Raw genomic sequence first — 15,422 nt, forward strand, 5'->3', positions numbered from 1 at the left:
ATTTTAAAGACAGGATCTCTCAGTGAGCTCACATTTTGACCAGATTGACTGGCCAGCAAGCCTCCAGGATCCAACTGTCTCTGTCCCACCAATGCTGGAGTTACAGGCATGCACTGCCACCCCCCACTTTTTTTTTTTCTTAACACAGGTTCAGGCCATCTGAACTCAGGTCCTTGTGTTTGCACAGCAAACCCTTTACCCAGTGTGCATCTCTCTACCCCCTCATTCCATAACCCAGCTTGACCTTGTTGATCTCCCGCCTCAGTCTTCTGAACTCGGGGTTTGACAGTGAGCAGAAGTCAGAGACATTTGAAGGATAAGGACCGAATGTGTAGCTGTAGTTGCTGGGGTGAAGAGGGAGGAAAGAAATGTGGGCATCCTTAGAGAGCCCAGAAAGGTCCCTGATAGTTAGCCCGCAGGAGACAGGACCTCTGTCCTACCCTCTAAAAGATGATCATTCTACTAGCAAGAACTTGCTGAGAAGAGCTCTAGGTGTCAACAGAGGCCCCGCCCCTTGTGAGACTGAGCACTGCGCTCAGTTAAGCCCACTGAAACTTCTGAGCTCCGAGACTGAGTATACACAGGTGTGGCTCCCATCATCTCTGTATGCACTAATAATGTGGAACACTGCACAGTGTCGATACTGCTGCAGAGGAAGCAACTGTGGCTCACATAACTAACTGGTTAGATTAGGTAGATTAGCAGCAAGAAGCAGTTAAGGTTGGATTTGACGTAGGTAGACAGACATTCCTGCCTACATTGCTTGCAGATGATGAAAGAGAAATCAAGCACTCCCTGACTGAGGAAGGGGTGACTCAGATTTCTACATATTTTTAGACTCCAACATAAAGCTATCCGGCACAATAGCTTGGTTTTCTGCAAGGATGGGATCTGTGGGAGTGGCCGTGTTGGCTTGTTAAGGTGCATGACTAGTCTCCTTTCTAACTAAAGCATAAGGTGACTGGTTGTCTACACTTGAGAAGCCGGATGGACATAGGTAGATCAGCAGCAAGAAGCAGTTAGGGAGACAAATGGCTGGTCTTATTTACACACTGAAAACACACATCACAGAGACCTGTCAGTTTTAAAAGGAGGAGCTATTGCAGAGTTTGTCAACTCCAGCTTGACCTGCCCACTCCTCGTTCCGCCTTAGGGCCCTCGGCTCCCTCCCCTCCCGTCACAGGGTCTACCTGTTCTCCTTAAGTAGCCAAGCCTTACTAACCCAAGCATGGAAGGAACTAAAGTTCTTCTTGCCTTCAAATCTCTCCTCAAGAGGCACTTACTTTTTTATAAGATATGGAGTATGCTCGTAGCCTGTGAATAGTGCTCACTGCCTGTCTTTATCACCTTGCCCTATTTTTCACATGTGTGGGGTTGGGAAGGGTGGTGCAAATGTGTCCACCCACCTGTGAGTGCCCGGATGCTGGCATCCCCCTCTATCCTCCACCGGAGTTTGTGAACCTAGAGCTCACCACTTTGGCTAGACTGGCTGGCCAGTGAGCCCCAGATCCTAGGGTCTCCCCATCCTAGCACTGGAATTGCAGGTGCTTTGTAGATGGGTGGGTCTTAATTTTTTTAATTCCAATACTAAGGGTTGCGCCTAGGGCTGGATGCCTGCAGACAAGTGCTCTGCTGCTGAGCTACATTCCCAGCTCCCTGCTTAATTTTCCTTCCCTAGCATTTGACAGCCTGATACACTTACATCCAAAAATGTACAGAGGCTAGGGCTATAGCTTAGAGGCAGAGCCTAGCTTGCAGCATGTGTAAGACCCACAGGCTCCATCCCCAGCACCAAAAGATACACATGTGCATTATCAGTTAGGACAGAAGGAGACTTGTTTTTGTTGTTGTTTTAAAATTTATCGATTTATTTTTTATGTGCATTGGTGTTTGCCTGCTTGTATTTCAGTCTTGGGGTGTCAGACAGTTGTGGGCTGCTCTGTGGGTGCTGGGGATTGAACTCAGGTCCTCTGGAAGAGCAGCCAGTGTTCTTCACCGCTGAGCCATCTCTCCAGCGCCAGGAAAGAGATTTGTAATCCTAGTGTGGAGGAGGTAGAAGTGTGAGAACTGTGAGTTTAAGGTCACTTTGGGCTATCTAACAAAACTCTGTCTAAACAAAATGAAGAAGGGAGACCAAGCCAAGGGCTGGGGGGAGGGGAGATGGGTGGGACTCATAGGCTGTAGGTCCACAGTAGACTGCTTGCATAGGTGCTCAAGACGCCCAGGTTTGACCTCCAATGCTGCAAGAATCAAAAGAAGGAAGGAACCCTGCATCCAGATGTGCTGGAACACTCCTGCAGTACTGGCACTCACCAGGGGGAAGTAGAAGGATCATAAATTGGAGGGTAACCTGTGCTACATAATGCATACCTTAGGGTTTCTATTGCTGTGAAGAGACACCATGACCATGCAACTGTTACAAAGGGAAGCATGTAATTGGGACTGGCTTACAGTTCAAAGCTTTACTCCACTGTTACGGCAGGAAACACAGCTGCATGCAGGCAGACATGGTGCTGGAGAAGGAGACAAGAGTTCTACATCTGGGTGGGACAGGCAGTAGGAAGGAAGAGAGAACCTTAGGTCCTGGTTTGAACTTCTGAAACCTCAAAGCCCACCCCCAGTGATGCACTTCCTACAACAAGGCCACACCTCCTAATAGTGCCTCTCCCTAGGAGCCTATGGGAGCCACCACCGGGCATTTCAGGATGGTCTGGGCTTTATGATGAGACCCTGTCTTAGCAAGACAAAAAAAAAGCTACAACAAGAACAGACAGGCCAACAAAAGTAAGCCAAAGGGGATCCCCACACCTCAGGGGTCAGACGTGTTCTTTCTGTGAGACACGAAAAGATGCTTTTCTTTCAACTAGTGATAAACACTAAAGGAGGAAATAGAAGACCGTGAAAGCATGGACGGTAGGAAATGCCGAGTGAACATTACCAGAGAAGACCTTCCTGAAGCATTTCCTTAGACAACGAGACAAAGCCACCAATCCCAGCAAAGGGGAGGGTGAGCAGGGATGGCTATTAAGATCTCTGGGTAGGAAAGGCCAGCAAGGTGAGGTGGGGTTAGCAACTGAGGAGACAGGTGAGCACACACACACAAAATAAATAGGAAAAAGACAAAAACAAACAAGCAACTTGGGTGGTGGTGGTGCACACCTTTAATCCCAGCACTCAGGAGGCAGAGGCAGGAAGATCTCTGTGAGTCTGGGGCTGGCCTGATCTAGAAAAACCCTGTCTTGAAAAACCAAAGAAGATGACTAAGAAGCAGTCGTGGTGGTGTTGGGAAGCAACAGATAATCCCTAAGGGCATGCCCTCCAGGACCCATTCTATCAATTCGGCTCCACCTTCTAAATTTTCAGTTCCTCCTAGTAGCCCATCAAACCTTGCCGCAGAGCCCTGGATCTGCCCAACTTCAGATCGACCTCTGAACCTGCCATACCGGGACTAAGGCTTCTGAGTGAGAGCCCTGGAGAACGGTGCCCATCCAAACCCTAACGCTGGTGCTCAGAGCACTTCGAAGCAACTAATTAGTTTTCATAATGATTGTTCTCCGTTGTTAATTGCCTGCATCACATTTTACAGGCCCTGGGGAAGAGCAGGTGCCCGTAATTTGCCTAAAGCCGTAGTAAATTGTCGAACTGACGGCAGCACCAATTAATTCCTGGAGTCTCGCGCTCTGCCAGTCTTTAAAGGAGCATTCACTTATCATGTATATGTATGTGTTGGTGTGCACCACGTACATGTAGCTTCTTGTGCTCTGCCAGTCTTTAAAGGAGAATTTACTTATCATGCTTATGTATGTGTTGGTGTGCACCACGCATGTGCAGCTGCTCTTGGAGGGCAGAGGGTGTTAGCTCCCCTGGAACTGGGGTGATGGCTTGTTGTGAGCTGTATGATGTGAGTGCTGGGAACTGAACCTAAGTCCTCTGCAAGAGCAGTCGGTGCTCTTAACCACTGAGCCACCTCTCTAGCTCATCCCACCCACCCCCATCTGCACTTTTTTTGAGACAAAAAAAAAAAAGTCTCATTACGGAGTCCTGGCTAGCTGGAACTCATGGATGTCTGACTCCTTAATACTGGGAATAGAGGTGTGTGCTAGCACACTGGGTTTTTTAGGGGTGGTGGTTGTAATGGTGGTGGTGATTTTTAAACGAGATAGGGTCTCTTTGTCGCTCAGGCTATCTCTGAACTCACCATCTTCCTGCCTCAACTCCTGAGGGCTGAAATTACAGGCACACAGCACCACATCCAGGTCTGACCCTCTTCAGAAACCCTTTTGGTTAGGAAGGGGAAACTAAATAGCATTTCTGGTGAGAGGAGGGCATTGATTTTCATAGACCTGGCATCGTGTTTTGACATTGCTTCTTGCTACGTATGAGACACGGGCGCATACATAACAAAACATTCCTAAGACTTGGAGTGAGGCTCAGTGGCACAGCGCCCGCTAGCAAGTACCCGGCCCTACATATGGTTTCAGCACCAAAAAGAGGGCATACTCCGGAACCTCGGTTTGCTTATTTACAAAATACTCTTCTTTTTATTTGTTTGTGGGTTGCTATCCTTGATTTTGACCCCCAAATGCATGTAAAAGTGGAAGGAGAGAAATGATTCCAAAGTTGTCTCCGTGACTTCTACATAAATGCTGATGCGTGCACGCCTATATTCTCTCTCTCTCACACACACACAATACTAAAACATAAAAATTTGAAATATAAATTTTTATTTTAAATAAATATTTATTTTTATTATATATGTATATTCTTGTATATTTGTTTAAATAATTATATAAAAAGGCCAGGAACAGAGTTGCATATCTTTAATGCCTTTATTTCAACACTCAGGAAGCAGAAGCAGGCAGATCTCCATGACTTCAAGATCAAGCAGACCTACATATCATATTATAAGCCAGCCAAAACTACACAATGAGACCATATCTCTCTCTCTCTCTCTCTCTCTTTTTTTTTTTTTTTTTTTTTTTTTGGTTTTTCGAGACAGGGTTTCTCTTGTGGTTTTGGAGCCTGTCCTGGAACTAGCTCTTGTAGACCAGGCTGGTCTCGAACTCACAGAGACCATATCTCAAAAAAGTAAAACAAAAAGCCAGGTGGTGATAGCACACGCCTTTAATCCCAGCACTCAGGAGGCAGAGCGAGGTAGATCTCTGTGAGTTCAAGGCCAGCCTGGCCTATTAAGCGAGTTCCAGGACAGTCAGAGTTGTTACACAGAGAAACCCTGTCTCAAAAAACCAAAGCAAACCAAAACAAAACAGAAAAAGCAAAATTAAAAAAAATAAAAAACATATATAGGAGTTCTGAACTTAGTGATACACATTTTTAATCCCAGCATTTAGGAGGCAGAAGCAGGAGGATCTCTGTGAGTTTGAGGTCAGCCTGGTTTATAACAGCAAGTTCCAGGACAGAATCCAGAGCTACAGAGAAACCCTGTCTTGAAAAGACAAGACAAGACAAAACAAAACAAAACAAAAAACAAGAGCCGGGTGGTGGTGGCACATACCTTTAATCCCAGCACTCGAGAGGCAGAGGCAGGCGGATCTCTGCGAGTTCAAGACCAGCCTGGTCTACAAGAGCTAGTACCAGGACAGGCTCCAAAGCTATAGAGAAACCCTGTCTTGAAAAACCAAAACCCAAAAACCCCACAATGGGCTGTTGAGTGTCATGGTTATGAAGACAATAGCTAGATACAGTGTTAAGAACCAGTGTGGGATCACGGGCAGTAGCAGAAACTGATGAGAATCAAGTAAAGTTTATAGTTCACCTAATAAACTTGCATCTGTGTTGACTTCCTGGCTTTCATCATCAAACTCTAGTTATATAAAATGTGAGCATTAGGGAAGGACGGCTAGAGAGGACTCTTTGAACTCTTTGATCAGGTTTTTTTTTTTTGTGGTTTTTCAGGTTTTGCTGAACATTTGCTTCTCCAGTTGCTTAAAGGAGATGAGCAAGGGTGATGAGCTGAATATGATCTAAACAATTCTATACATGCATGACAATGTCATGATGAAGGCTATTATTACCGCTGCTGTCGTTGTTGTTATTGTTTTGAAACGCGTCTCGCTCTGTAGCCCAGACAGACCTTGAGATTTCAGTCATCCTACCTCAGCCTCCCAGTAACAGCAGCCAGGCCCTGCTTTTTTGGTTTGTCACAAGGTCTTGACCTGTGACCCAAGCACTATTACGTCAGATGTGTGTCTCCAGATCGAATCAAGCCGAGCATGGACTCCTTCTGCCCTAGGTAACTGTGGTGGTCTGCTGAGCAGTTCAAGTCCCCCCAGTCCCTTGCTGGGCTCACTGCCTTTGCCCCAGAAACCTGGGGAGAAAAGACTCCTTTTCCAAGCCAGGGCTCAGTTCTCTGTTTCAGGAGTGGTTTCTTTTTTTCTCTAAACAAAAATAGAGGCAAATGTGTGCTATACAATCAGCTAGTGCGCAGAGCAGGGACCCCAGCTTCCTGTCCGGAGGAAACACGCAAACAAAAAGTATTGGTGACTCAACTCAATGAGAGAGGCAGAAAATACGTTAACCAGCGCGACTGGGCTAGAGGGGGAAGGGAGGGAGACGAGAAGTCGATTCATAAAGTCTGGTTCATTTGAAAAGGAAAGTCACATGCTACGAGATTGGGATTTGTGCTCGCTGTGCTGAGCTGAAGTCCGGAGCCTTTGTCGTCTCAGGGGTGACTAAGCCATTATTTCACCCCGAGCACAAAGAGCTCTTGCTTCGCATGCCCCTCACTGTAATTAACTCTCGCAAGCAGAAGATGAAGAATTGAACCTGAGAGGTCTTTGGCTACCGGCCAAGCACTCGGAGTTATTTATTTTATTTGGGCTAAGGAAATAGAGAAGAAGGCCGTGTCTAGAGAAGGAGGGTCTACTTCGTGGGTCATTTGCTGCGACGGCAGTGCCATGAGATGATAATTGTGTGTTTTTCTGTTGGAGGGCAAAGGGGATTTCATTCAAGAGCCCCATGGGGCTGGCGCATGCCGTCTTAGCTGGTAGTGTGCTGGTGAACATTTAACCAACAGCTTGGAGAGGATGGAGAAGCTGGTTTTTGTATTGTTTGTGGACTTCTGTAGTGAAACTATTACTCTGCTCTCGCGCATGGCCGATTCTAAGGCTCCTCACCCACCACCACCCTGGCACACCATGTCACGCTATTCCCACCACTAGAATACAATGGAAAACAGATGACTGTGGTATAATAATCGGGGGCGAAAACAATGAACTATTTTCCACTTCATTTTAAATGTAATTTATCGAATTCAAGTTCACATAATTGTATTTTCGTAATTACTGTGTTTGATTACCGGCTCATCAAATTCTTGGAAAGTGTAAGAACCAGCTATTCATAGTCTGTCCGAGCTAATACCAGCCAGGTATGCCACTAAATAAGTGTATAATTCCAAAAAACAGAATGACAAGTTTGGGGTCCTCCTGGGCTGCATAGCAAGCTTCAGGTCACCTGGAAAAAAAAGCAGTGAGACCCAGCCTGTTAGGTGCTCTTCTAACTCTTGTGATAAAACATCAGACAAGAAGAACTGAAGGAGGAAGGTTTAGTTCTGCTCAAACCTCGCCGGCAGAGCCAGCCCATCACAGTGGGCCGGGCATGGTGGCAGGGACACAAGGCATTGGTTGCATTGTTTCTGAAGCTGGGAAGCGGAGGCAGATGAATGCCCGTGTGCAGCTTTCTTTCTCCTTTTCTCTCTGTCCCAGGCCCCAACCCATAGGATGATATCACCTACATTAAGGGTGTGACCTCCATGCTCAGTTAAACCTCCTGGAAATGCCCTCATAGACATGCCTACAGGGATGTTTCCACGGTGCTCTGGCTTCCCTCTGTTGCTGCGGTAAAACACCCAGGCCAAAAAGTAGCGGAAGGGAAGAATAGGTTTATTTGACTTACTCTTCCAGGCCACAGTCCGCCACTGAAGGAAGTCAGGGCAGGAATCGGAAGGCACAGCTGCTTGTGATCTTATTCAGTATCATCACTTCAGATCAGGGAATTCATAGTCAAGGAAGCATAGCAGAAACCACAGAGGAACACCGATTGCCAGCTCAATCTCTGGCTTGCTCATGCTCAGTCTCAACTACCTTCCTTTTATAGCCTACAACCACCTGATCAGGGAGCGATGTCACCCGGAGTGGACTGTGTCCTCCTGCATCAATTGGTGAAACAGTTCCCTAAAGACATGCACATAGTCTTAACCTGAACTCTGCAATTTTCAATCAAGGCTTTCCTCTCCAGTGACGCTAGGCTCTGTGAAGATGACAATTAAGGCTAGCCAGGACATGAGGTCTCAATCCAGTCAAGAGACAATGAAATTCACCACCACCACCACCACCACTCCCAAAAAAGATCCAGCACAAGGAGTTCTGGCACATGACCACTGCGTAGTCCGGGGCAAGAAGCGCAGCAGGAATGTGCTTTCATATAGAGCTCAGAGTTGTCATCAAGTGTTGCTTCTTGTGTGACAGTGCTGATTCTAGCCGTCTATTCTTCTCTTGCTGAAAAGAGAAGGTCACGCCCACTACTCTGTAGGTTATCTCCTCCAAGTGTCTGATTTTATAAATGAGGAATAGAAAACAGCAAGTGATGAAGATGGCGCTGGAACTGACGTCTGGTCCTCAGGAAGAGCAGCAAGTGCTCTTCACTTCTGAGCCCTCTCTCCAACCCTGTCTGTTTTGTTTTATCTTATTTTTCCAGACAGGATCTTATGCAGCTCAGACTAGGCTTAGTGATATGGGCCAGGGGTTAGGAGCCCTTAATTTTGCAGACCTGGGTTTGGTTCCTACCACCCATGTGACAACTCACAGTTGGTCTAAATTCCAGGGGTCTGACACCCTATTTTGGCTGTCACAGACACCAGGCATGCATGCAGGCAAATACTCATACATATAAGATAAAAAATTTTTTAAGACTTATTTTATTTGTTATGTATACAGTGCGCTGTCTGCATGCTTTCCTGCGGTCAGAAGAGGGCATCAGATTTCATTACAGATGGCTGGGAGTCAGCATGGGGTTGCTGGGAATTGAACTCAGGACCTCTGGAGGAACAGTCAATACTTTTAACCTCTGAGCCATTTCTCCAACCCAAGACAAAACATTTTAAAAGCTTAAATTTAAAAAAAAAGCATGCCTTTTATCCCGTCATTTGTGAGGCAGATCTTCATGAGTTCAAGATCAGTCTGGTCTACTTAGAAAGTTCCAGGTAGGAGAAAGCAGAAGGAGAAGGAGGAGGAGAAAAGAAGAAGGTCCACGGACTACTATCTCTAATATCTTCATTTGCTACAGATTGGGTAGATCCGGCCGGCAGTTTCTGCTTAAGAAGGAGGAAATAGAAAGTCAGAAAAAAAAAATAGTTGGGCCTAGTGAACAACTGGCTAGGAGCAGGTGGAAACTGCCTGGAGCTGGTGAAAGTGGGTGGGGCTGCATTCTAGAGGATTCCTACCCTAACCTCTTGTGACTTTCTCTCAGCGAGGTTTGATCATTGTTTAATAAACAGGGAACTTATCTAAATCTGCCCCAAGGCCATCACAAGCAGAAACTCTGGAATCTGGGAGCCTTGCTGTGAATCAGGCCAACCTAACCTCACTGTGGTTCAGGTTGCTCAGATGTAAAACCACCGGGATAGACCAGACACGGTGGCTTGTGCCTGTAATCCTAGCTCTAGAGGGATGAGGCAGGAGCATCACTATGTTCAGGGCCAGACTTGGCTATACAGAGACACTGTTTCAAAAAAAAAAAAAAACCAAATAAACAGACATAAAACAAAAGAAGAGAAAGGAAAAAAAGAAAGAAGGGAAAGAGAAAAGGAAAAGAAAAGAAATTCCTGCTGTAGGATGTAGATCACCATATCAGCTGAAGACAAACCTGAGGTTTTGCTCTACTTGGGTTTCTTTTTTTTCCTCCACTGATGGGCATTGAACCCCAACTTTCGCATGCCACAAGCTATGGCCCCAGCCAAGCTCTTTGATGTAGTCCACTGTATCCTGCATTATATCCAATAGGTACACAAAAAATGTTTCTTTAAACTAGCGTCAAATGTTTACTCTAGACCCAAACACACTGAGGTGTTGGAAAACATTGAACCAATATTCTCTGTCAACTGCAGTAGGCTTTTAGGACTCTCTCTTTCTCTGACCCCTTTTGGTAGTGAAATATACATACTAAAAATTGCTGCTGGGAGGTGGTGTTACAAGCCTTTAATCCCAGCACTGGGGAGGCAGAGGCAGACAGATCTCTAAGTTCGAGGCCAGCCTGGTCTACAGTGTGAGTACCAGGACAGCCAGGGCTACACAGAGAAACCCTGCCTTGTGAAAAACAAACAAAAATTTGCTTAGTGCTGGAGGGGTCACTCAACAATTAAGAGCACTTGCTGCCCCTTCAGAGGACTCATCTTCAGTCCCCAGCCCCTCAGGGTGACTCACAACAGCCTGCAACTGTAGTTCCAGGAGATCTGGTGTCCACTTCTTGAACCCAGGGCTGTGCCCGTGGCCAGCAAGGACACACTCTACGGAGCTGCATCTCCAACCCGTGAAGAAAGAAGGGGTTAAGAATGGTTAAGGATCTCCCTACCTCTAACTGCCCTGAAAGCCTTGCTCCCTCAGTGTGTCTGCAATCAGTTTTGCCTTAGCATGTAGGTATCACATGGCATGGAATCTAGGGCCCTGTGAAAGCCAGGCAAGAGCTCTACCACTAGGCTCTATTCCTGTCTCAGTTAGGGCTTCTGCTGCTTTGATGAAATTCCGTGATCAAAGGGCAAGTTGGGAAGGAAAGACTGAATCCTGCTTATCCTTCCACATCCATCACTGAAGGACATCAGGGCAGGAATTCAAACATGGTATGGAGGGGTGCTGCATACTGCTTGTTCCCCAAGTCTTGCTCAGCCTGGTATGGAGGGGTGCTGCTTACTGGCTTGCTTGCTCCCCAAGTCTTGCTCAGCCTGGTATGGAGGGGTGCTGCTTACTGGCTTGCTTGCTCCCCAAGTCTTGCTCAGCCTGGTATGGAGGGGTGCTGCATATTGGCTTGCTTGCTCCCCAAGTCTTGCTCAGCCTGGTATGGAGGGGTGCTGCTTACTGGCTTGCTTGCTCCCCAAGTCTTGCTCAGCCTGGTATGGAGGGGTGCTGCTTACTGCTTGCTCCCTAAGTCTTGCTCAGCCTGGTTCCTATAGAACCCAGGACCACGAGCCCAGAGGTGGCACCACCCATAATAGGCTGGGCCCTCCCCCATTATTCACTAATTAAGAAAATGCTTACCGACTTGCCCACAACCTGATTTTATGGAGGCATTTTTTCATTGAGGATCCCTTCTCTCAGATAGCTTTAGCTTGTGTCAGGTTGATATAAAACTCTCTGGCACAGTTCGCTAGCCTAGAGCCAGATTTTTTTAAAAAGGAATCTTAAGAAATTGGAGTAAGTAGGTTGAGAGTAAAAAATCAACCCAAGGCCCTGGAGTCAGTTCTTCCCCAAACCATAAGCAAATAAAAATTGGAGTAATCAATGGGAATGGGGCGGCTCAGCAGCCTTGCATTGCTCACATGGCGAGACCACACCTCCCAGGCTGTCTGGACCACCTGCTTGACCTAGGTTTCCCACACCCTTTTGTTTTCAGACAGGGTCCTCTGTAACCCAGGCTGGCTTCAACCTCACTTGTATTTCCTTCACCATGTGGAAACCAGGGAATGAGCTCAGGTCATCAGGCTTGGCAGCAGGCAAATAAGGAGGCCAGTACGCACTGAGTACCCACCGAGTACTGCTTCTTTACTTGCGTGTGTGTGATTAAAAAAATATGTTTTAAAATTTATTTTTACTTTGTGTATGTATCCACCCATGGAGGTCAAAGGACAGCTCTGGGCGTCAGTTCTCTCCTCCTACCGCGTGGAGTCTGGTGAGGAAACTCAAGCTGTTAGCGGCCTTATTTACACAGCCATCTTGCTGTCCCTTCTCATCTTCTTTAAAGGAACCACCCTGGTCCCTCTGCCCTGACAGTCAATGTCTAATTAACAAGGTCAGTTTCCAAAAGGCCAGAAAAAAGCCAAGCATGATGTCACACTTTGAATCCCAGCACGCATAGAGGCAGGAGGATCTCTGTGAGTTCCAGGCCAGCAAGGGCTGTGCCTCAAAAACTAACTAAAAGGGGGTGAGGGCAGAAGGATTCTTTTTCAGCCTTGATGGCTCACCAGGACAGTGTATGTGTTTCTGACTACAGCCCAGCCCAGATCCCACTGATGGGTAAGCCAGTGAATTGCTCCATTTTCTGAAGTTAAACCTGCCAGCTGCTAATCTCTGGGAATGTTCCGGCGTTCTGATGACTTTAGCCAGATGGCACTCTTAGTGACAAAATTGTTCAAAGGAATTTCTCTATTTTCTCTCTACTCTTCCTCATATATATGCATCTCTGCTCATAGACAGAGTTTCTCTATGTAACAACCCTGGCTGTCCTGGAACTAGCTAGCTCTTATAGACCAGGCTGGCCTCAAACTCACAGAGATCGGCTTGCCTCTGCCTCCCAAGTGCTGGGATTAAAGGTGTACGCCACCACCACACGGCAATAAACACTTTATAAATCCTAAAACACAGACCGTCTATGATGGAAACTGGTGTGGGTCACTGACAGCACCAGAGTAGCCTCGAACCATCACGTAGACCCTGTTTAAGCAGTCAAAGAAAATTATCCATATTTTCCTCAGTCACGCTCACATTTTGCAGGTAAGAGGGTGAGAAAAGGTCTCACTACATAGACCTGGCTGACATAGACCTCACTGTGTAGACCAAGCTGGCCTCAAACTTGGGACTGGTCCTCCCTATAGCTCGGATAAAGCCCGTGTAACAGCACACATCTGTAATCCCAGTGGTTTTATGGTGAGATGGGGGCAGAGTTCAAATCCAGCCTCAGTTATTTACCAAGTTTGAGGCCAGCCTGCGCTGTACGAGATCCCATCGTGGTGGTAGTGGTGGCGGAAATATACACCAAGTTGGATGAAGCTGCCTCTCTGGTCTTCCTGGTGGACCTTCAAGTTGCTCAGTCTCAATGTCCCTATCTGTAAGAAGGGAATTGCCAAGCATGGTTCATAATGTTGGGGATGAATCTACAGATAGTATGCTAAGAGCCCAACTCAGTGCCTGGCACACAAAGTTCTCTGGGAAGCCCAGTGTCATTTATCCAATGGGATAAATACAAGGATTACGTTTTCACTTCAGTTTTTCTTCTACATCCCAGGTTAGCTGCAAATGTGAATTCCTGATCCTCCTGCCTCTACTTCTGAAGTGCTAAGATGACAGACATGGGATGCCATGTCCGGTTTATGCAGGGATTGGACCCAGGACAAGCATTTTGCCAACTGTGCTATACCTCCAAGCCCTTTCTTTTTGTTTGTTTGAGACAGGGTCTCACTAATCGGTATTAACATCAGCAGGCCACGTAACGCGACCCTTGAAACTGCACAGTCCTATGACCGAGTAATAAGGCCTCTTTGGGAAATCGCTGCTTTCCAGACAGGACTCTCCTCCCACGTTTGTGTTTGGCTCTTAGGACAGCAGTAAGAGGCTTTCTCGTGACCTAGCTCAGCTTTCCTGCTTCAGACTTCAGAACCGAAAGTAGGGTAGTGCGTCACCCTCTCTGCCTCTCACTGGGCCTTTCTGGTCCTAACCAAGTGTAGAAGTGTGAGCCATCCTTACCCTGCCCCCACTTCCTCTCTTCTTTTTGGAGATTTCCCAAAAGTTGAGTCAAAAGTCTGTTCTTGCGTGCATGCGTGGTTCTGGGACAGGAAGCCAAGGCCCCAAGCAAGCAAGGTGGGCACTGTCCCACCGAACTATACCCTGCTCTAGACTTGGTTCTGACAACTCCCTCCCCTGCAGTTGTAGCGTCTACCTTCCAATGCACTCAAGGGCAGGGCGCTTACAAAAGCAAAAGGAGAAAAAAACATGTGCCCAGTGTTGAGTTAGGACTTTGGACACGTGACCTAAATCAAACCGTGAGAGCTATCATGTGCTTTGTATTGAATTGCATATGAATTATTTTGACCTAGGTTTCATTCCTTATTAGCAGGGAGGCCTGGGATGGGTCATTTAACCTCTCTGGGTCTCTTTCTTTCTTTCATTTGTAGGATAACTACAAGAGCTCAAAGGGTTGGTTTGTAGGATAAATGAGTGCCACCTGCTTGTCACATGACAGCCCCTAATGCCAACCCCCTGTCCCCTTACCTAATTATTTGCCTTGCTATACTCTGCATTATTGCCCCCACAGCCAGCATGGCTGAACTCTGGTCACTTTGCCCTGCTGGCTCCCCATTTCCTATGCCTCAGCCTGTTTGTTCTTCTCCCTTTCTGCCCAGCAGGGAAGGTCCACTTTCCTTCTCCAGGCTCAGAGGCATGGTTCTGTTTGTTTGTTTGAAGTCTCCTGTTGCAGGGATGGGCCTATGCCATCGGTTCCTACTGCTGGAAGTCTTCAGAGGGCATCAGGTCTCCCTTGGCAGCAAACATTTAAAACACCCCCAAGGCTGGGTCCAGAAAGTCAGCGGACCCGGGTGTGTGAACTGGCTGCAGCTGCGGCTCCACCAACTGCTTTGGATGCCTCCACAGGATCACATCCCCCTTGGGGCTATTTACCCAGCCTCAGCTGATACCAAGTTTGGGTTTTACCACCACCCAGTGATAGAAACTGCAAACACAGCAGCTCTCTTTGAGGACTGAAGGCCTTTAGGTGCCTGAGTCTTTATCTACAGTCATTTTCGCAACGTGGGCCCACTGTTTGTGCTAGCCCTCAGGCGTAGCTTCTTTCACACCCTTGCAATTTACTCCCTGGATTCCTGGGCAAAGGCAGCCAGGAGACCAACCCGGCAAGGAATGGGAGGGTCCAGGTCCTCTCAGATCTTAGGGGCAGGCCCTGTGGGCGGAGCATCAGAGTTCTCCTAACCTCTTCTCCAGGTTTGAGAAGAATGCCCGGGGCCAGGACTGTGGGTCCGGAAGACGGCTTCTGACTGCGTTCTGTGAGCAGAGTTACGCAGGAAATCAGCGACGCTTGAGGACTCATTCATTCGTCAAATATTTATTGGGCTTCTACTCTGTATAAAGCATCCTGCTGAGGCTTTGGTTTACAAAGACGAGTAAGTCATAGTTTCTAGTGAGAGCAAAGTCAAACACGCCCACATACGATTGCAGGTCGAAGGCTGTGTGAAGAAGGCCCCGGACCTTAGGGGGAGGAAGCCCTCAGGCCAAGGTTGGTGGAACTCGATGGGTGGGATATGACGTCACAGAACCTTCCAGAAGGAGAAGCTCAGGAAATAAATGACGTAAGGGCCAAGCCAGGGAGAAAGGGGCTGCTGGTTTGGAATCCCTGGAAGAAGGCCTGGGAACAAGGACTGCAGTGCCCTGGCTCATTTAGACGGTCCCAGGAAGCGGAAGCCCAGAGTT

At 47.3% G+C, this 15,422-nt stretch overlaps 1 long non-coding RNA gene across 1 annotated transcript in view; it reads right to left on the bottom strand.

The window, feature by feature from the left end:
- Positions 1 to 1,923: 1,923 nt before the first annotated feature.
- LOC142832660 (uncharacterized) overlaps positions 1,924 to 15,422 on the bottom strand; it is a 34,002-nt gene continuing 20,503 nt past the window's right edge. The window contains exons 2-3 of the long non-coding RNA XR_012907253.1: positions 12,915 to 13,051; positions 1,924 to 2,038 (exon numbers count right to left, since the gene is read on the bottom strand). This is a non-coding gene — a long non-coding RNA (uncharacterized LOC142832660). The remainder of the gene's footprint in view (positions 2,039 to 12,914; positions 13,052 to 15,422) is intronic.

The sequence above is a fragment of the Microtus pennsylvanicus genome, chromosome 12 (genome assembly GCF_037038515.1).
Source record: "Microtus pennsylvanicus isolate mMicPen1 chromosome 12, mMicPen1.hap1, whole genome shotgun sequence".
NCBI classification, from domain to species: domain Eukaryota; kingdom Metazoa; phylum Chordata; class Mammalia; order Rodentia; family Cricetidae; genus Microtus; species Microtus pennsylvanicus.